Source organism: Rhinolophus sinicus, chromosome 5 (genome assembly GCF_057876585.1).
Source record: "Rhinolophus sinicus isolate RSI-liver-muscle chromosome 5, RSI-T2T, whole genome shotgun sequence".
Taxonomy (NCBI): domain Eukaryota; kingdom Metazoa; phylum Chordata; class Mammalia; order Chiroptera; family Rhinolophidae; genus Rhinolophus; species Rhinolophus sinicus.
The window spans coordinates 96,635,939-96,657,094 of NC_142505.1; positions in this window are offsets into that span (position 1 = coordinate 96,635,939).

A 21,156-nucleotide genomic window follows, 5' to 3' on the forward strand; every position below is an offset into this window, starting at 1 on the left:
TCAACTGAGATGTCTAGAGGTGGCATGAGCCTCGGGCATGGTTTGATCCAGAGGTCCCTGGTGGAGTCCAGGCTCTGATTTCCTCTTCGTGCCGTACCCCCAACTCTGCTCTGTATAGCTTCAATCCCAGCGAGTCCCCCACCTCACCTGTTAGTAGCAATGACCACCGGACTTCTAATTTCACCTTCTTATGCCACACCACCTGAGGTAAGAGAGAGTATCAATTCCAGAAGCTTCCATGAAAGAGAGAAAAGCTTTCTGACCCAAAGAGCCTCAGCTGATGTCTCTTCTTGAGTCAAGCACCCATCCCTGAACCAATAACCAAGATCTGGGGAATAAGAGAAGCTGATGGGCTCCATCTAATCCAAATCCACTCTGGAGCTGGGGATAAGGTGACTCACCCAAACCATTTAGCCTAGAAATTCTGCATTCTGTCAAGAACTGAGAAGGAGTGTTTCAAAAACAATCAATGGATGTCCAATACAACATCACAGACCTATATCTATTGACCAAGGAAGATGGTCACAATGTATTATATAGTCAAAAATTAGATTAAAAAGAATATGTCTACTAAAAGCCCCATCTTACAAAATACATATATATACATAAATGTATGTATAAATGTTTATCCTTAGTAGTAGTGACTGAGGGATGGGATTATGAATGACTATGCACTTTTGTTTGTTCATTGGTTTGTTTTCTGGAAATCTAGCTTTTACATAATAGAATGTGTAGTACTTTATGTAAAAATTTCCATACAGGAACACGTCTAAGATCCTATAAAGACACGACGCGTCATCACCAACCATCCCATTCTCTACTCCTAGCACCTGCTAATCTTCTGACCTAGGACCTAAGGCTGACCTTAGCTACCATCCCTCATGTCACCATGTCACCCAGTGGAATGCTAAGCAAAGGGTTGGGCCAGCACAAGAAACGTCCATCTGTGTGCATTCGCTTCAACACCCCTAAAGAACGACAAAACTGGCATCTCTTGCTCAGAATAGAAAGAAGTCTTTTTTCATTCATACGCAATTCTAATTTTCACTGGTTTCCTTCCTCTCTCCTCACCCGCTCTCCAAGCTCTCTATCAGCTCCCATGACCTCATCATGATATTTAGAATGATAGTCTTTTCCCACAGATCATCAGCTTCTAAAATAAATACGTTTCCATCAATGGAAGCTGCAGAGTCACTGAAATTATTATACCTCGGTTCAGAGTCACAAGCTCGTTAAAGACTGATTATTGTGCTTTTCCAAACAAGAATGGCAGCGGAAGAAGCAGGATGATTCTTTTATATTTAAGTAGGGAAAGAGATGCATAGGCAGATTAACGTAAAAGGCAGCCTTTGGAGGAGGTAACTGAGATAACTACAGTAACAGGTAAAAAAGTGAGGAAACAACAGCAAAAAAAAAATATCACGAAAGTCTGACAAGCGTTTCATTGGCCTCTGAATTCCCTGGATGACACCAGCCGCAGGGAGGCAGCTTGGTCAAAAGGAAGAAAACTCAAGAACAGAAGTCAGGATTTCTAGATTCCATACTGCACCTTATTCCACACAGGACATTGTCCACCTCTCTGGGCCTTGGAAGTTGGGTAAAATCAGAGACGGCAAATGACTCCCCTTCTTCCTCTTCCTGGCAGCCATCACTAATCCACCCCAGAATCCTTTCCCAGTGAGCCCAGATGCGGCCTGAGAACCAGCACCATCCTCCCAGCAGCCACTCTCCACTTATCAAGGAGGCTGCCTATGTCCTCTGAGCTAACGATTTCTGAAATGCCCGTACAATTCTGACACTCTGATTTCCTTCTGCTGACCCAGGCTTACCTCATTTGCCAAATGGTCACAGCTGGCATTTAAGAATCAGTCATCAAAAAAAAAAAAAGAATCAGTCATCACGTTATTCATAAAAACAACTGAGAGTTCCTGAGTTATTGAGAGGAGATTGAAACAATGGCAACACATCTGACTATGCACGTCAGAACTGTCATGTGCAAGAGGCAGCGAGTATAATCTGTGTGACCCCAAAAGATAGGACTGACGCCACTGAGTGCATGATTAATGGTGGTATTTCAAGTCCATGGGCTGGCCCCTATGAGAGCATTTCTCTGTCATCTCTGGAAGTATTTCAGGCAAAGTGGGCTCAGCCGCATCCCAGGGAGGCTGTAGAACACGGGCCACAAGGCCAAACACCTACAAGGGCCAGGCAGACAATGTAATTATGTGAGGCAGACCCAGTGTAACTGACACAGGGTATGGTGAGACCACTGGCGACCAGAGAGCAGATGTCTGGTCTGCAGAGGACAGCCACCAGGCTGCTGCAAACAAATGCAGCCCTGCGTTTATCTCCTCCCTGCACACCCCCAGCCTTCAACTGTCCTTCCTCCATCTTGTCATCTCCCTACTGACAACTAGCAGTGTCTGCTAGATTCAGGTGTAAATAATGTGAAGGGGGTGGTGTAAGTGGCAGAAACGAGGTGCCCTAGGAACACAGAACAAAGAGAGATGGACTTGGTGTGATGCAGTTGATGGAGACCTCCTGCAGAAGATGCCATTGGCTCTGGACACTGAGGGGGATTGGAGTCCAACATGCAGAGATGCAAAGGAAGGCCCTCCAAGGAAAACAGCACGAGCAAAGGCACTGGGGTGAGGAAATGTTGGAGCAGAGGGAACATGAAGAAGGAAGAGACAAAGCTGGAAACAGGTCCCGGGCAGATCACAGAGCTACTCGGATGCTCCGCCAGGAACTTGGGCTTTATGATGCAGTCTAGGGGGGTTACATTGTTCCCCATGCCTCAGCTTTCCCAGAGCAATCCTTCTGGCCTCTTGCCTCACTCCTTGCTCACGCCTCCTCTGGAGGGAAATGGGAAAGAAGCACAACTCATCTGATTCTGCCACCTGCTACTTAACTTAATTCTAACTGGTACCGAAGGGATATGAGCCAAAATGTATTTTAATCACATCATCCCCTGTCTTACGAATATTCAAATTATGCAATCAACAAATTGAGGATGTGTCATGTGCCAGGTACTGGGGAACAAATTATGGGCAAAGCAAACTAAGTCCTGCCCTCTTATTTCTTACAATCTCTTGGTGGATATAGATGATGATTAAGTAAATAAATAATAAAATCATTACCAACTGTAACAAAAAACAAGAAAGAAAACAATTATGGGGCTGAGAAAAGGAATGGGGGAAGTGGCAGTGACCAGAAGACCTACAATAGACATGATAGTCAGAGAAGCCTATCTGAGGAGGTGATATTTAAACAGAGGCGGGAAGAATGAAGAGGCACCAGCCATGTGAAATTGGGGTGGAGGGAGGCGATTTGCAGATAGAGAAAATGGCATATGCAAAGGTCCTGGGGCAGGAAAGCCCCTGGCCTGAAAAAGAAACTCAAAGCAGCCCAGGGTAGCCAGGTCACCAATGGAGCAACGACGGTGTTTCTCCTCACAACTGGTATTGACCCACTGACAAGAGGAACAAATGTATTTGAACATGTACCCTGCTGGTCCTCATTTGATTCTACATCTTATGTGAAATAACTTTCTGAGTATAACAGATACCTCTGTGAAGCCAAATGGTATGCTTTTGTGGCTAAAAGGGAGGGGCAAACAAGCTTACATATATTGTGGAGCTGAGAGTGATGGTGGAAAAAACAGATGGTTTTCCTGTTGGGAAATAAACTTTGAAGGAGAGAAGAATATGTCCTTTGAGTTTATTCATGAGTCTACAAAGCTCTGCTTTCTTAGCCAAACACACCACACCCCAGGAACCGCCAGATACCAAATATTAGCATCTTTCAGGAATTTGCACTGGACGGGCATTGCTCAGTGGTAGCTTTTCAGGAGGAAAGGGAAATTTAAACGAAAAGAAAAAGAAAGAAGAGTTTCAGTGCCGATGAGAAGGAAGAATGGTGGAAGAATCAGAGTTTCCTGGCAGTTTCTCCAAACCAGGTAGCTAATAGGACCTAGGGCGGAGGATTAAGTGATGTTTCCTTGTAAAAGTAAATTGACACTCCAGAGGCACGGGTTCTCAACCCTCGCAAGGCTGGGAGCCCTGGGGCCCTTGCTTCATATGTAGCCACTGGGCCCACTCCCAAAGATTTGGGTGCGGTTAGTCTGCCATAGGGCCCATGAGAAAACCTGCCCTTTTAACCATCACCAGGTGTTTCTGACGTCCCTGAGGAACGCCGCCCCACGTGGGCTGGAAAAGTGGGCAGTTAGAGTAAGAAGGGAAAGGGCCAGAAAGTCAGAGGCGCAGAGACTCCGCGGGGAGGTCGGCACGACTCTGAGCTGCATTCATATGGGGTCACACCTCACGTCCTGCTTGCGCTCCTGTGATCACTGTTGTTGCCCCCTGCAGACACCCTCCACTCCTCGCGGGACTCCCATTCTGTTGGAGCCACCTGGCAGAACCCCAACCCTGAATATGTGTACATCCAACCGTCTGCCATGCCCAGCTGTTCACTGTGGCTTGAAAAGAAGACACAGACAGGCTTTCCGGCCACAAATCCAAGTCCCCACTGACGCTCAGACCAAGGACAATGCCTCCATCTGTGCAGGGAGCCCCACTGCTTCTCTCCTGCTCAGGAAGTCTGTCCCTGTGCTCTCCTAGGTGACAGCCGGGCCTTCTTCACTGGATCGTCCTTAGGCCTACAGACTCGCTGGAGTATCTCCCATCACCTTGAACCCACAGCCCCTCCAGCAACTCCCCCCGTTTCTCTGTCTCCCTGAGAGCAATCCCCGTTGAAAAAGTTCTCTCTCCTGGTCCACGTCAGTCCCTCTCCATGCATCGTCTTTGTCATCGTCCTCAACCAGGCTTCCGACCCTCCACTCTACAGAAAGGTCTCCATCAAAGATCCCAGGCCACCTCCTAATACCACTGCACTGGGGGTTAGGATTTTAACATATGAATTTGCGGGGGACACAAACATTGAGTCCGTAATACATGGGAATTTAAGAATCCAGGGGGAGCTGCAGCCCCATCTTAAAACAGGCAGACTTTGTTTGGCAGTTCGGTCATCATCATGTACCCACCGTGGACCTCTCAGTGTGGCAGGTACTGGGTGCTCAGGTGGAGGTCAGACCCAGGCCCCCGCCCCATGACCAGACTTAGAGCCTCATCGACTGTTCCCGTAGTGTGATTTGAGAAGACCTCTCTTGAACGTTGTCTTTTTTAAAAGGTGGATGCCTTGGGTCCTATTTTCCTGCTCCTCAAGGATTACGAAGTTAGCTTCATAAAACTCTGCAAGTCTAGGGTAGAAAAACCTGCTCTGCTTTGTTTAAGCCAGGGTTTCCCCAGTTTATGTGACCGTGGAATTCCCATCTTGAAGAAAACCTATTTGCATCCTGCAAATGTGTGTTCCATGGTACAGCCTAATATAAATAATACCCTATCCTGCTGCTTACACCTCACCCCAATCATGCCAGTCGTAAGGGGCAGGGGGCCACCTCCAAGACTCCCCCTTCCAAAATTGGCTAGGTCTGGAGTCCTCTGTGCATCGGGTCTCCTTTCATTTTCTCTCGTGTCGTTACTTCGTCTGGGCTCATGGGATTCAGGAGGAGAATAATTGATATAGAAGCAGCACCAGCCCTGGGTGAGTGGATTTCTCATTTACCAGGAGGGAGCCTCCCTGAGCAGGCCAGGCGATGGGGCTATTTTGGTGCAGGCAGGCGATAAATCTTAGCCCGAGACAGCGGCCCACTCCTCCCACTGCCAGGCGAGATGTTCTCACTCTCTGTCATCCTGCTGCTGCTCTTCTAGAATGTCACCCAACTCCGTAATGTTGAAATAGAGCTGGGGTTACACAACTTGCCTGCATAATGTATGCTGCCTCCCCTCTTCTTTGTACTTACTTTCTGGCCGGAGTCACAAGAATCCAGAAGGAGAAGGAATGCGTGTCTAGAGTTCATCTGGACCTTCATTGTATAGATGAGAAAACTGAGGCCCAGAAAAAGCCCACAGTCAGTCTTTAGGAGCAGTCGCCCAAGCTTGGGGGCCCCGAGTCCAGTACGTTTTCCTTTCTACAACAAAGAGTAATAGCAACGGGCAGGACACCAGCTGGGCCTGCATGACCTTCTATGGTGTGACTGTATAGACAGATCCATGTACATTCTTTGAAAAATTACAAATAGAATCATACTCATGTTTGTGCAACTTGCTTTTGTTTTTGTTTGTCACTTACTCATGTGTTAAGCATCTTCCTTCCCCATGATTCCAGTTAGATCTACCTCCTTGCACAGCCCTGCTCTGCCTGCCTTGGCTCTCGCCTGCTCATCCTCTTTGCAGAACACAGCAGGCAGAATAAGCTTTTCAAAATGTAAATCGGATCCTGTTACTTTCAGGCTTAAAAACGTTCAATGGCCTCTCATTCTTCTGAAGACGAAAGACAACTACCTGCCCCGTCTGATCTCTGAGGCCTTAGGGGACCGATCTCCGCACACTCTTCCTGGCCTCACCCTGGCAGCCACATTGGCATCTTTCAGTTCCTTAAAGCCAGCCTCCTCCGCCTCCTCCCACTCAGGACCTTCTAGAATGTTCTTCCCTCTCATTTAAATACCTCCATATGTGCACATACATGCACACGTGTGTGTATGCATGTTCACATTTGCACGTACACACACACACACACACACACACACACACCCCTCATGTAATCTTGAAAGCTCAGCTCAAACGTGACTTCCTGTTTTTCCTGACACCCCTCCCCTCCCGACCCTACACCAGGCTACATCAGATCTGTGACTACTCACCCGTGTAGCAGCATCTGTTTTCCTTTAGGTCTTTATCCAGGTGTATGTATGCATATTAAATATTTGTAGAATTACATGATGAATACATGTCTCCCCGTGAGACTGGAAGTTCCATGTGAGGCAGGAGCTGACTTTGTACATCGTTGTAAGCTCCACCCTTAACCCAGTAGCTCACAAAGAGTAGGCCCTCAATTAATATTTATGGAATAAATTAGTAAATGGAAATGCCAAAGGAACAGAGAATAGATGCGAGTTGTAAAGAAAATATTGTCAAAGGAAAAGTTGAGTCTGCACACTCGAATCAAAAAGGCAAGCGCAAACTGCGGGCCTTAAATGCAAGTTTGATAGGAATATCACCTTCCTTACTTTTTAAAATCAGTTTATTTCCTACTCTGAGCCCTCAATCTGCCGGACTGGGCATGGAGGAGTAAAGTCTTTGTTGGAGGGCCCCTGTCCCCTCCCAGCCGTGAATAAGAACACAGCACATTGATGTGATGCTGCAGAAACAGAAACAGATAGGCTGTAACCCCCAGCCTGTCATGCAAACCACTATAACTTCGAGCCCCACCCCTACAGTGATCCAAAGGTGACAGCCCTACTCGCTGTCCATGCCCTGCAGGGACACAGAACTCCACTGTGACACAGGTCCCCAGTCTCAGGGTCCTGCCTTCCTGGGGACACCAAGCAGCCATCCCCACCAGGTCTCCTTATCTCCTGAGGGAGCTGCCACGGGACCCACACAGAGCAGTAGTGTTGCATGTGCCCAGCGGACACGCCCCAACTCGCTACCCCAGTCTGCCCCTGCCCCAGACATCTCCTTTTGTTGCAGAAGACACTCACTGCCTTCCCTTTCCCCTCCCCCAGGGACACCGAAAGGCACCACGTCACAAGCTGCAGATGAGCTGTGGGCTGCAGGCCACTTCTGCTGACAGGAATCCCTGAGGTAAGAAGTCCAAAGGGGCCACGCTGCTTGCTTCCAATGAGGACGGAGAAGAGAACTGAGGAAGCTCAAAAACAAATTCATCATCTTGCCTCACAAATCTCTTTGATGCCTGACACACCCCCACTTCCTGCCTGAGCTGCAGCCAAGTGTCATTTGCAGGAAGGTTCTGATCACTGGGATTCAGGCCTTCTGTGGGGAGGGGTGTGTCCCAAGGGAGGAGGTAAGGAGCTGAGGAAAGAAAGGAATTTGAAGAGGCACTGGGGGAACTAAAAATATCGAGAGGCAGGCAGGAGGGGTATCCGGTGGGACAGCTCCCAGAAGACTACACTAGGATATCCTTCCCCCTCCCATGGTCCCACACCCTTCTGTGTACCCCTCTGCTGCGCTAAGGCGCTCTTCTGAGGCCTTCACAGTAGAACCACTTACGCCTCCATGGGAATTCAGCTGGGTTTAGTCTGAGGAAGACAAGAATAGCAGGACTCAGGAAGAGGAGTCTGGCAAAGGGTGGGTGGTAGGGGGTGGGCGGAACTAGCCCTGCCACCCACCCTGTTTCCCCGAAAATAAGACCTAGCCAGACAATCAGCTCTAATGCGTCTTTTGGAGCAAAAATTAGTATAAGACCCGGTCTTATTTTACTATAATATAAGACCGGATCTTATAATATAATGTAATGTAATGTAATGTAATGTAATGTAATGTAATGTAATGTAATATAATATAATATAATATAATATAATATAATATAATATAATATAATATAATATATAATATATATTATAATACCGGGTATTATATTACTTTTTGCTCCAAAAGACGCATTAGAGCTGATTGTCTGGCTAGGTCTTATTTTGGGGGAAACACGGTAGTACTGGACTGCGAGACAGAACACAACACACGCCAGCTCCTTCACAACTAATCAACCAGAAGGATGTTCTCACCCCATGGAACAGAAAAGAGGGCCCCTGCTCACCCAAATTACATAAATGTACCCAATGGGGAGATTCTTTTGAGTGAGCTATGGCCTCTCAGCAGTTAGAAGACATACCAAGGGGTGGACTGTGAGAACATGTCCTGAAGATAAAAATGTCACATACCCTCAAGCCTGGCGTCCTACCCAGAAAGCTTTCACCTGAGCTCATCTGTTATCTGCGGCAGCTCCCAACCCTCCTCGGAAGAGCTCCCCAGCTCCGACTCTGGCGCCAGCTCTTAAGGGAACCACTGGAGGCCAGGATGACTTTTGTCTCAGCTAATCTGCAGCAGCCACTCAGTTGGCTCATGCCTCAAAGGCAGAAATTCCTCCTGTAGTTGGTTCCTCAGCCCTGGCTTCTGCCACGGGGCTGGGAAGGAGAGAGGCTCTGGCCTCCTCCAGGTCCCTGCCTGGCGCGTGAGCCCAGACTCATGACCAATGGAGCCACTGATCACACGGGACCTCAGGCTCAGTCCAAGGTACCCTCTGAAGTAGAGTGTCTCCTGACCACAGGCCTTCCTTGGCCGGCAATCTCTACGTGGACCCTGGTGGTGATAAGCGAAGTGATTATAAAAGGGCTTTACCTTCCCTTGTCCTAGGCAGAGGTAAGAACCCCGGAGGACTAAATACTAGTGTCAGCCCTCAATGCATGCTCCCTGAGTGAATGAATAACTGAGAGGACACGTGGCTCTCTGTCAATAAATATTAATGATCTACACGATTCCAGAACATTTGTGTGCTGTGGGGATACAAAAGTGGTTTTGGATACTCTTCGTATAGGATTACAGCCTAGGGGAAGAAACCAAACTCATGCAATGAGCGGTGTTCATTCAGTAAACATTTACTGAGCTCCTACCCTGTCCTGCTCACTGCTGGACAACATCTGTGATGAAGAAGACATGGCCCCGGCCTCCATGGAGCTCATACGCTCACGAGGATGACAAGACATTAAATAATTTACAATGGAGTATGGTGGATATTTCTGATGGCTGTGAAATGCATGACGAAGAGAGCGTCACTGGAACATGCTGTTCAAGAAAAGCCTTCCTGGGGAAGGCAGACGAAGGGGAGAGAAGACGGGCCCATGCTACAAAGGCTTGGAAAACACACCATGGTGGGCAGACTGGCTCAGAAGCTAGTGCAGAGATTGAGGCATGGCCAGGTGGTCACATTCAAATCCCAGCTCCACCACTTGCTCTCGCTCGATCTTAGACAACTTTTTCACTTGGCGCCTCAGTTTCATCCTCTGTGATAATAATGGTTCCTATCTCATCAGGTGGCTGGGAGGATTAGAAGAGTTAAGTAACACAAGGGAAGACCTTAGCAGAACAAGTCTCAATATGCAATAACTAATTTTGTTGTTATTATTATCACAATATCTTAGCTGCGGCTGGAACCAGGGAAATTACGACAATAGGCTGAATCCACATCATCCAGGTGGAATGAAGTCATGGGACTTGGTGACAGGCTGTGTCTAGGTAGCCAAGAAAGAAAAAGAATCAGCAATGATTCTCTCATCATGGGTGAACAATGTGGAAACTGCAATGAACCTGGAATTCAGATGTCAGAAGACCTGGGCTCTGACATTTTGTAGCCGGGTAACTCTGGGAAATCAGTTAAGGCTGTGAGCCTCAGTTTTCACATCTCGAAAACATTGGCTGCTCTGTGTCTGTCACAAGGTTGTACTACAGAGCAAGCAAAAACTAGGTGTGAAGACCCGTTAGTCAAATTGTACAGTGCCACCTACCTGTGAATTATTATTATCTTGAAGGTTTGAGCTTGGGAAACCAAAGTACCTGTCTTGAACTGAATCTCCAACAAAGAGAGGAAGATTCTAGATTTTTTTAAATTTGCTTTTAACAGCTCTAGAGCTGCGCATCTCAAACTTAACTATCTCTGCAAATCACTTGGGAAGCTTGGTAATCCAGAGTCGGTTCAGCAGGTCTAGGGTAGGGCCTGAGATTCTGCATTTCAAACAAGCTCACAGGTGATACTTCTGCTGGTCTGTGGCCCACACATTGACTAGAGGACCATGCAAAGTGGTCACATTCCTCAGGGTGAGCTGACAGCATAGTCTAAGGGGAGAGATGGGACGCTGCAAGAATGTTTAGGATTCATAGCTGTGAGGGTCCAACCAGCTGCCCCTGCATGGTGACAGTCACTCTATAGTGCTCACTCAGTGTCCAGAACTACTCTAAATGCTTGGCAAAAATTTACCCATTTAATCCCCATAATATCCCTATTTTTGCCCCTATTTTACAGATAAGGAAACTAAGACTCAGAAAGATAAAATTATTTGCCCAAAGACACACAGCATGAAGTCCTTATACCTCTAACTCCAGAGCTGTGTCTAGAGCAGAGAGTAATAAAACAGCACATTCTGTGATCAGCTGTCCTCCAACCTCAGAGGAGAGAAGCAGCTGTTGATACATCATCCACTGCTGAAGGGTGGTTAAAGCTGAGTCATTCAATAACAGGGGCCGAAAGAAATAGGCCCAGATCTGCCCTGGGTCCCACCCCTCCCGGTGTTCCTCTCCCTTCCATCCTGTGAGCTGCATAGGAGAGGTCCAGTAAACCCTTTCCTTTTGCACATCACAGGGCTTAAAAGCTTTGGCTCTCACACCAGACTGTCTTCAAATCGTGACTTCGCCACTTTCTAGTTACTTCACTGCTCCAAGGCTCGGTTTTCTCCTCTGTAGCATGGAGATAATAATAGTATCGACGCTGTAGCGTTGTTGAGAGGACTAAAGGTGATCGTGCCTGCTGAGCATAGCCCAGGGTCAGGTCCACGGCACGGGCTCCACGACTGTTCTTGGTATGACTATTAAGGCAAAAGTAAGAACAGGCCAGCCTGCAGCCTCTGTACTGTGCATTCAGCCCGCAAACACCTGACCCCCTTCCTCAGATGCTGGGAGAAGCCACCCAGGGTGCGAGGGCTCGGGCAGTGTGAACAACTTTTACTTCTGGCAGGAAGTCCCAGGCCATTGCACCTGCCTGCCAGCAGTATTCGACACTGCCTCTCAGAAAATGGGGACCGTGTCACACTTATGGGGGCCCTTTAATCACACATCACGTAAGCCCTTTGCACAAATGTTTGGGTCAACTCCTTCCTGACGCTGGCCCCAGGCCCCCTGTGAGTCAGCCTTGCAGTTCCACTCAGCGCCCCACTCCTCCAGAGATGGACCTGAGGTGACAGTCTCCATCCCTGCCTGCTTCCCACTCCCTTCCCTCCCCTCCTACCTGCTGTCACCAGCCACCACCCTGAACCCCCCAAGAACCCAGGATGAAAGACAAGGCTGTTGAGTCATGTGAATGACAATTGCCCAGGAACCACACTGGCCCTCCAGGGTTTGTTAACTGCCATTAAAAGATACTCCAAGTCATTATTGTGACATTATGGAGACTTAGCTGATTTGCAGCTAATCTCTGACTCCCTTTGTGTTCTTAATAGAAGGGAACACCCCCCTGCGAGAAAATCCCATTTTGTGTCTTTCTTCCAAAATTTAGTTTAAGAGAAATAACTAGAGGAAAATGTGATATTCATTCATTGAAAATGAGTAAGATAAGGGCTTAGATACAAAGCCAGGGAACCAGGGAATAGAACTGTTTTCAGTCAGGTGGACCTTAGAGACAACAGACACACAGGATGAGTTAAGGAGTAGATGACACCGAATCACTTGGTGAGCAAATCGTCCTCTTTTTATTCCCTTCTATGTCTTCTGATTACATCAGTGACAAACTCTCCTTCAGAGCGAGTGTGTCTTTACACCCTCTGACACAAGCTAATCTCCCTTTTTAACAGAGACAGCTGGCCCACACCAACAGGCAAAAAAGCTCATATTTTACAGATAAGGAAATTAAGGCCCAGTGAGGTTAAATTATTTGCCCAAGAACACACAGCACAGAGTCCTTATACCTCCAACTCCAGAGCTGTGTCTAGAGCAGAGAGTGATAAAACATCACATTCTGTGATCAGCTGCCCTCCCAACCACAGAACAGAAAAGCAGCTGTTAAAATCCTAGCTAAGGCACACACTGACGCCGGGACCTTGAGCAAATGAATCAACCTCTCTGTGACTCAGTTTCTTCATCTGTAAAATGGGGATAATAACAGTCCCTCTTTTACAGAGTTACCAGGGGGATTGAATGAATAACTTCATAGGAAGCAGCTTTGGCACAGAGCACTCCGCCAATATGAGCTACAATTATTTGGCAGCCAGCACAATCTGAATGGGCCATGATAGCTTTATTCTCACTGTACTTACGTTTAAGGTTCTAGTCTACATGGGGGAACACCATATTTGCTTTCCATTTTTAATAGCAATATAAAATGTATTTGTAAAAGAGAGGTACTTAAAAACTCAGCCAAAAATAGTACATGAACAATAAAACAGGTAATATTAGGTTGTGAGGAAATCACTAAAAGTGACACTTGAACAACAGAGTTTTGGGAAGCCTGATCTGGCCGAGTGTATCATTTTACAAGTGAAGACCTGAAGCCCAGAGAGGGAAAGCGACTTCTGTGAGGTCACATAGCAAGCTAGCAGCAGAGTGCTTCTAGGATAGAACTCTAACTGCCAGCCCAGGGATTTGCCCAATGTAATATTTTCAGGTCACTGAGCTGATGGAATCTTAAGCAAGAACAAGTTAAAAGGCACCTTTGAAGTGAGTAGCCACTCCCTTCAAAGACCTAGAACCCGGGGTGTTATTAGGGAAGGCTCCAGCTACAATGAGACATTTTGCTTATGAAAAAGAAAGAAAGAAAAGAAAAGAAAGCATATCATTTTCAGGGTTTTCAAAAAATTCAAGCAAGACATAAAAACAACTCAGAATCCAGGAGACTGTTTTCATTGGATCATGAGCAAGATACGGTTCCTAATTTTTTTTTTTTCTCATAAAAGCATATTCAGGCTGAAAGAGAAAATACTGTAGTGATTTTTTATATATATATATGAAAGCAAAAAGGGCAAACAAGAGGGTATCTATCTCATTGGAGAACAAAGGCGGAATTTACGTGGTCCAGTGTAACCACAACATAACAAGATTACATCGCAGGGGGTGAGGGGTCAGTCCAGCGGCGGCTGGAGAGCAAAAAACAAATTGCTCCTCAGTGCTGGTCTGGGGGCTAACTGGCTCCAAAACTGAACATTGAACTCTCAACCCTCTTTCTCCTTTCTCTTCTGTAGTCAGGTCAGGGAGGGGAGGATCTTCTCAATTCCAATTTTCCTGCACTGATTACTTGCAAATGCTTTCGAGCCCAGTGAACGGGCTTCATTCTCTTAGCCGCACTGAATAACCACCTCCACCCACACCCACTGCAGGAATCAGAGGGCTGGGTCTCTCCTCTGAAGAGGTCCTTCCTTCCCTTTAGGAAGATTGATCTCACGTCTTATGAATAAAATCTGGAGCAATGAGGAAGAGTGTGATGTGAAACCAGAAGAAGCGATCTCCCTGAGAGTCCATTATCCGACGACCATGCATGTCGCAAACTCAGAAGTTTGGAAATGAGAGAAGCAGGCCCTCGGGGACAACATGTGTGCCAGTCTAAAAGGGCGGCAGCAACTCAGCTTTAGTTACCTGTTGCCTTGCAAGGTGAGCCCAGTATTGCCAGACCTTTCCGTCATTCAAGAGAAGCCAGGAATCTAGATTTTATATAAATTTTTTTTCTGATTTTTAAATGGTGATGACTAATTTGCTGCTTTTCAAAAATTCAGTGTAGGCTCAACACAAGCCTCTAAGCCGCAAATCTAGCCTTTGGGCGACTCTGCTTTGTACTCTCTCCCTGGGTAGTCTCATGCCTCTCTGAGCTGCGGGCACAAAGCATGAGCAACGACTCCCCAGGCCTCACTCCAGCCTGGCCCTCTCCAGCGTTCTAGATCTGCTCTTCTCAGCTCCAGCCTTTCTCCTGGTTTTGTTGTTGTTGTTTAGTTTGGACCAACATTAAGGGCATGGATGGAGAAAGAGGCAATGAAGGCGAGATAGATGGAGAACCTAGTCAATGGCATCCCACACGCCAGAGAGGTTGCGATGCTCTCTTGTTCTTGCTGTAGCCTCAATCCTGAACACAGTGCCGGGTACACAGTGGGCGCTTCATAAATGTTTGTGACTGGATGACAAAATGAAGGGCTGAACCAGAAGACAAATGGAGTCACCGTGTTGTTCATAAAGAATTGTGACCTGAAGCAGACAGTACCAACCACTGTCATGGACTCAGGGATGAAAAGACTGGAGCTGATGATATCAGAGGTCAAACTCGGGGAGAAAAGAAAGGTAGAGAATTTTAAATCCCATAGCCTGAGTCAAAGTTGGGATATATCATCTGGAGAAAGCAAGCTTGGACTTGAGTCATTGCTCTGCTCATTAGGAGCCATGAAATATGGAGCAAGTCATGCAACCCCACGGGGCCTTGGTTTCACATCTGGAAACTGGAGGCAGGATTATCTAGCTCCAAGAGATGCCTTGGGGATCAAGTAAGACCACGGATTTTTTAAATGCTCTGTAAACGAAAAACACCTCCGAAGTGGGAGATGGGGGCAGGAGAGTCAAGTCACGTAGTTGATGATGAGTCAGAAGTGCAGAGATGTCGACATGTTTCCTGGGCTGTCTGCATCATTTAATGTGTCAAGACAGCTGCTGGCGTAGCCCTGGGCTTGAGTCATTCTGATTAACAGGTGCCTTGCCAGCCAAGAGTTTGACTTCAAGCCGATTGGATGACTGAATTGGGAGGAGCCCCAAACCTTGGCCAGTGACTGGAGAAAGCTAAGATGGCGGCCAAAGGAGAAAACAGCCTTTCGTGTCCAGCCCAAGGACGACTGGTCATCAGTGAAACTCATCCTACAGTCTTTCTCCAAGGGCACACGTGTAACAATTCTTCCAGGGTCTCCATGGTGGTGAAGAGGGCACTCCAACAAACGAGCTCATCAGGCTGTGAATTATTTATGTTCATAACATGCAAGTTTACACAGATCCATTAGCAATAATTACATCTGGCAACCACTTCTAAACAATTTCAGTGGCTGTGGTTTTAAGTAGTGGCTGAGATAATAGAACAGGCATCCTCGAGCCTACAAAGTATCTCTCCTTGACCTCAGCAGCTGGAAGCTAGATAAATGGTTAAGAACATGGGCTCTGGAGACAGACCTGCTTCCTCCTAGCTCTGTCACCTTGGGCCACTTACTTAACCGCTCAGTTTCTCCAACTGTAAAATGGGAATAATAACAGTAGCTGCTTGTGAAAGAGTTTGTTAGGATTAAAGAAGATGACCTTTGCAAGAAATTAAGCAAAATGCTTCCCTCAGGGAAAGCAGTCCAAAAACGGTAGATAGCATGGCTACTTCCACAGCCACTTCAGAATTCCATCTTAGATCAAGCCCCTTTCTCACTGGGATCTGCAGGATTCTAGACTGTTGAAGGTGGAAGCACCATTTAATTAAGACTGCTGAGGACAGGGTGTTGGTTTTTCCTTCGAGCCAGAGGGTATCTTGAAGGTTCACAAGAAGCTCATTTGGGAAACAAAGGGGACCACAAATTAGAAAAGCTCTAGGTCACCCATGAGCTCTTCACCCAAAATGGATCCCTTTTGATCTGATTGTTTATATGGGAGCTCGGTGTAGGGTTTTGCTTGATAAAAAGTTGTCACTAGTAAGTAATTCAACCTCTTCATTGTACAAAGAGAGAAGCAGAGACCCAGAGAGAAGTGGCTTATCCAAGCCTATCTTGTAAATACGTAACAGACACAGGACTAGCTTTTACATCTCCAAACGTCTGTTAAGCTTAATAGTCTGCATTATTAGTCTAAATTATTAATTATTAGACAACTAATATCCCCAAGGCAACTATTCTGTCCTTAATCAGATCAGTTACGCTCAGTCCAATATACTCGTTCTCCTTGGAGACATGGGCTAAAAAGGCATCATCTCAGGTCCAGAGAGATGGGGAATCTCACTTAGGCACCTCTACCATCTGCAGTACGACCTACCTGTTGCTTTCCTTTAGCTGTTATTGTCATGCTGGTGGAAGAGCAAACCAAGCCAAATTGAAAGAGCGAGGAAATAAGGAGGGAGGGAGAAAATAAAATGCATGAAATCTCAAACTGGAAGAGTTCTGGACGTAGATCTACATCTAGAGTGTCTGGCCCCCAGGAATGCCATTAAGTTGTTACCGCCCTGTCCTCACGTGCTTCCTCAGAGCTGGCTGTTGTTCAGTGTGTATCTGAGCCAGGCCCTGTGCCAAGCACGTTGCACAGGTTTCCTCATTTAAATCCCTCCAAAACCCTACGAGGTCAGTATTAGCATTCCCATTTTACAGATGAGGAAAGAAATACAGAGATAGTAAATAAATGGCACAAGATCACAACAGAGGGCCATAGACAAAATCAGTCACGTCACTGTGACTCCAACACTCTTGCTTTTAACCATGGTATACGATGGACTCATATACCCTACAGCCGCGTATGTAGATTGCACTAGATGTGTTCAAACCAGCGAGGAAGCAAAACAACAAAGAAAGAGAGAAATAAATAACCCAATGTTGTAGGTGGTTCCAACTGGCCTTCTAACCATTGACCATGGACTCCAAGGCGAGTGTCAGATAGAATATGTCAGTTCGCAGCCACCTTCTGTTGTATTATTACTACTACAGCGGGAGAGTGACTCTAGACACATTTTTCCATTTCACCTAAATGTACCCCAGCTATGTTATCTCTGAGGCTCCAAGAGGCAGCAGTGGTCTGGTCCAACACTGGGAGAAAAATGGCTGTGTTTTGACTCCTGCCATCTCCAACAAGGACACGTCCTTCTGAGGGATGTTTGAGGGAAATTCCGACCACACCCCATTTTTCCCCTGTGTGCTCATTTTAGAACCCAGTCTCCTCAGAAATTATGTCTCCTGTTTCTGGACCGACAGGGAGCCTGATGGAAGGCAGAAGAGCCAGCTGCTGGTCTCACGGTGCCATCAACCTCCCAGATGGGAGACGCCTCCTCACTGTCTGCCAAATGAGGAGTTGGCCTAAGCTGGTCACTGCGGAGCCAAATGATGAAGAATCCTGCCCTGGGTATTTGAATCTCATCTCTGAAGGCTGCGGGAACTGGGTTAAACCACATTGAGCTGTGTGCCCTCGCAGGAGATTCCAGGTGTCACACGGTGGGCACCATGTTGTTTAGTGGTCGGGGCTCTTCCTGGGTCTGTGGGGAAATGAAAGGGCACAGCTTCCTGGCCGGGAGGCACAGCTGCATCGGGGCTGGGCCTCAGACTTAGACATGCGGCTGCAGAGCCTCTCTCCATCCAAATCAGCCCCCTCCCTACCCTGGCAACTGACCGCTTGTTAATTCATAATCTCGATGACAGAAGAGGGGGGGGAAGCCAAGACAAGAAACGAGATCCTTTCCAGCCAACTAGGATCTGAGCTGCTGAATCCAGAGGTTTATTTTATTAAAAAGTAAAAGGGAGAGAGGAAAAAAAACTGAGCCAGGGTGATTATAGTCTCAGACCGCCCATGGCTGCGCCGCCTGGTGAAAGACGAGGGCTTCCTCCTCCAGCCAGTGGTTTTGTCTTCATCCTGCCAAACAACCAGCCATGTTGGTTTTGTTTTCTCTAAACGAATTGACCCGTTTTATTCGAACAAATAGACCAATTGTTTGAGTGCCAGGCAACGTAGCCTTCGTATTCTCCAGCAACTTAGCAAAGTTTCTCACATAACAGTTTTGCATGCCCGCCCAGGCTGATGAAACAACAACTAAATCATCTAGGGCCCCGAGCCAAGGTGACTGCTGGAGGAGACAAACACAAAAGTCTATGTGCAATGAAGGTTCAAGCCCCTGTGGAACTCAGTAGAAAGCAGTGCTCCTTGGGGATGGACACTATTAAGGGGTTAGGGCCTCCCCCAGTGAAGGTTCAATTGTAAAGAGCCCAGAAACAGGCAGTTCTAGACTGAACCATTCTGCTGCTGATACTTCACTTTGTAACGCAGTACCCCCTGCCTCCTGTGGCCTCCCCCTTGAAGTGGGTCCCTCTGCCCCTAACCAGACGTCCTCTGCAGGCCAGCCTGCTTACGGAGCCAAGCTCCTCTCTGCCTCCAAAGGCTAAGGCAGGTACACATTTTCTCTCCAGTTTTAGGAAGGTGTGTGTGTGTGTGTGTGTGTATGTGTGTGTGTGTGTGTACACATACATACATATATATATAATATTAATGCTACATCTGTCTTGTACCTGCGAATTGTAATACAACCCAGGAAGCTTTATCTCCTGTTGCCTTGCTTTTATTCTCAAACTAGTTTTTGGAGGAAGTCTTTCCTTATCTTTCCAGGCTAGAAATATCTCTCATTTCCCTAAACCAAGAGAAGTCCAGTGGATCTTAGCGGAGGGCTCTTAAAGGTCCACTATCCCATCCCATGTTTGGCTCCCTCTCCCAGAGCCCAGTGCAGGACTGGCTCACAGTTGGCACTCGGTACACATTTGGCAACTTAATCAGGAGGTTGGTTAAAAGGCTGACTGGGGCTGTCCCCAGTCAAAGACAGCTTCAGGCCCTTGGCTCTGCTTCCTTGACTAGAGTACAGATACGGGAACCTTCCTCATCCTCTAATAAACACACACACACACACACACACACACACACACGTGTAAACTCCACAAGGACAAGTTGGGATACCCCGTTCCCAGGGCAGCCAAGGACGCAAGGGCAAGTGGTTCATTTGGGAGGTGATCCCAGGAAGCACCCTCAGGGGGCTGGGGAAGTCAGATGTAAGGGAAGGCAGCCAAGACTGGATGTGCCAATGAGCAACTGAGCCATATTCCCAATGGGGGCCTCTGGGAGAAGCTGGAGGGCATGCGCCAGAGTTGCCCCCATGAAGGGGTATTTTCTACGAACTCTTCTCTGTGAATTGAAGTCTCCTCCTGCAGTTGCCAGCCCCCAGACTGCACTGCTCATGGGCTGAGCATGGTACTGCCACCCAAGAAGCCCTGAGGCAGAGTGGGAGAAGCTAGCGAGCAAGGAAAGGATGCGTCCTGCGGGAGAGGAGCAGGGCACTGACAGCGGCGGCTACAGCTGGAATCCCCGGGGCCTAGAGCAGTGCCTGGCATAGAGCTGGTGCTCAAAAACAAAGTTGCACAAATGCACGCATTTACTCTATTGCTTTTATAAAACTTTTTTTTGTATTTTTTTTTTTAAAGGAGGATGCTTTCTTCCAAGGAAACCTTATGAGAAAAGTTCAGAATGTGGAAGAAATTAAAGAGGAGTTGCCTGATTGAAGGACCAGAGTCCCATCTCCTCCCCCCACCTTACACACACCGCTGTGAGGAACAGCCTGGGTACCTGGGAATGAAGGGCAGGAAGCCCTGATTTAAGTCACCCCGCTCATTTTATAGATGGAATAACGGAGGTGCTGTGTCTCTGCTGACACCATGAACTAGTGCTGGAAGCCAAAGGCAGCCCAGGAGAGTGGGGCGATGGCACCAGCACTGGCTCAGTCTCCAGAGGAGCCTCTCCTGAAAGCACCTGGGAATCCCTTGCTGAGCCCTGGATGCACTTCCCCCAAGACTGACAGAGGTAAAGAAAACCATTGTGCAAAGTCATGACACCTCAATTATCTCCAAGGACACATGTGATTACGTGCGCTGTCATTCTCATCCCACGGCTCCAGAACCAAATGTGAGCAGCCAATGGGAATGTCAGCACCTTCCTTTGTCACCATCACTGAATCTGCTTTCCACAGTTGCCAGAAGGGCCGTCATCTTGGACAGGCAGACTACATCTCATGCAGAATTGGGTCCCCTCTCCACTGGAAGGCATGCCAGACACATCTTGAGGGGGTGGCTGGAAGCAAAAATCCTGAAGAACTTAAAAACACAAGGTTGTGCTAGAAAGCCAAGTCTGGGGCCACTAAACTGGAGTGAACTCACAGTTTGGACAGAGAGAACAAGACAGATGTGGAAGGAAGGATTTCAACGTTGATTTCCAGGAGCTCTTGGATTTTCTGTGGCAAAGTTTGGATCCCTGCATGGCGGCCACCACTCTGAGTCTAGGTCTCTTGCAACCAAGATCGAAAACTCCCAGCTCAGCCAGCTTCCTTCCAGCCTTCACATCAGTCTGAAAACCAGATGAGGCAGCCGAGGCTACCTGCCAGTTTTACCGATGCAAGCGGGACATCTGTCTTCCTTTGTCTCTCTGGAGCACCTCGGCCTTCCCTCCGCTGACCAAAAAGAGAAAAGAAATAATAAGGAATCATTCAGTGTGAACCCTGGTGGAAATTACTTCTCTGTCCCGGTCTATTCTCCAAAGAGGAACACGCAATGGATCATTCCAACCGTTGCCCAAACTTCTCATTTTCACAGATGAAAATCTGAAGCCCAGAGAGGGGTAAGTAATTTGCCTAAGATCTCATAGTCATTTAATAGAACATCTACAACTAAAGTATCACTGTATTTTTCTAATTCCTGGTCCAGTTCCTTTTCTTTTTATACTAATTTTAATGTAAGCGGGCATTTTCCCGCCAAAT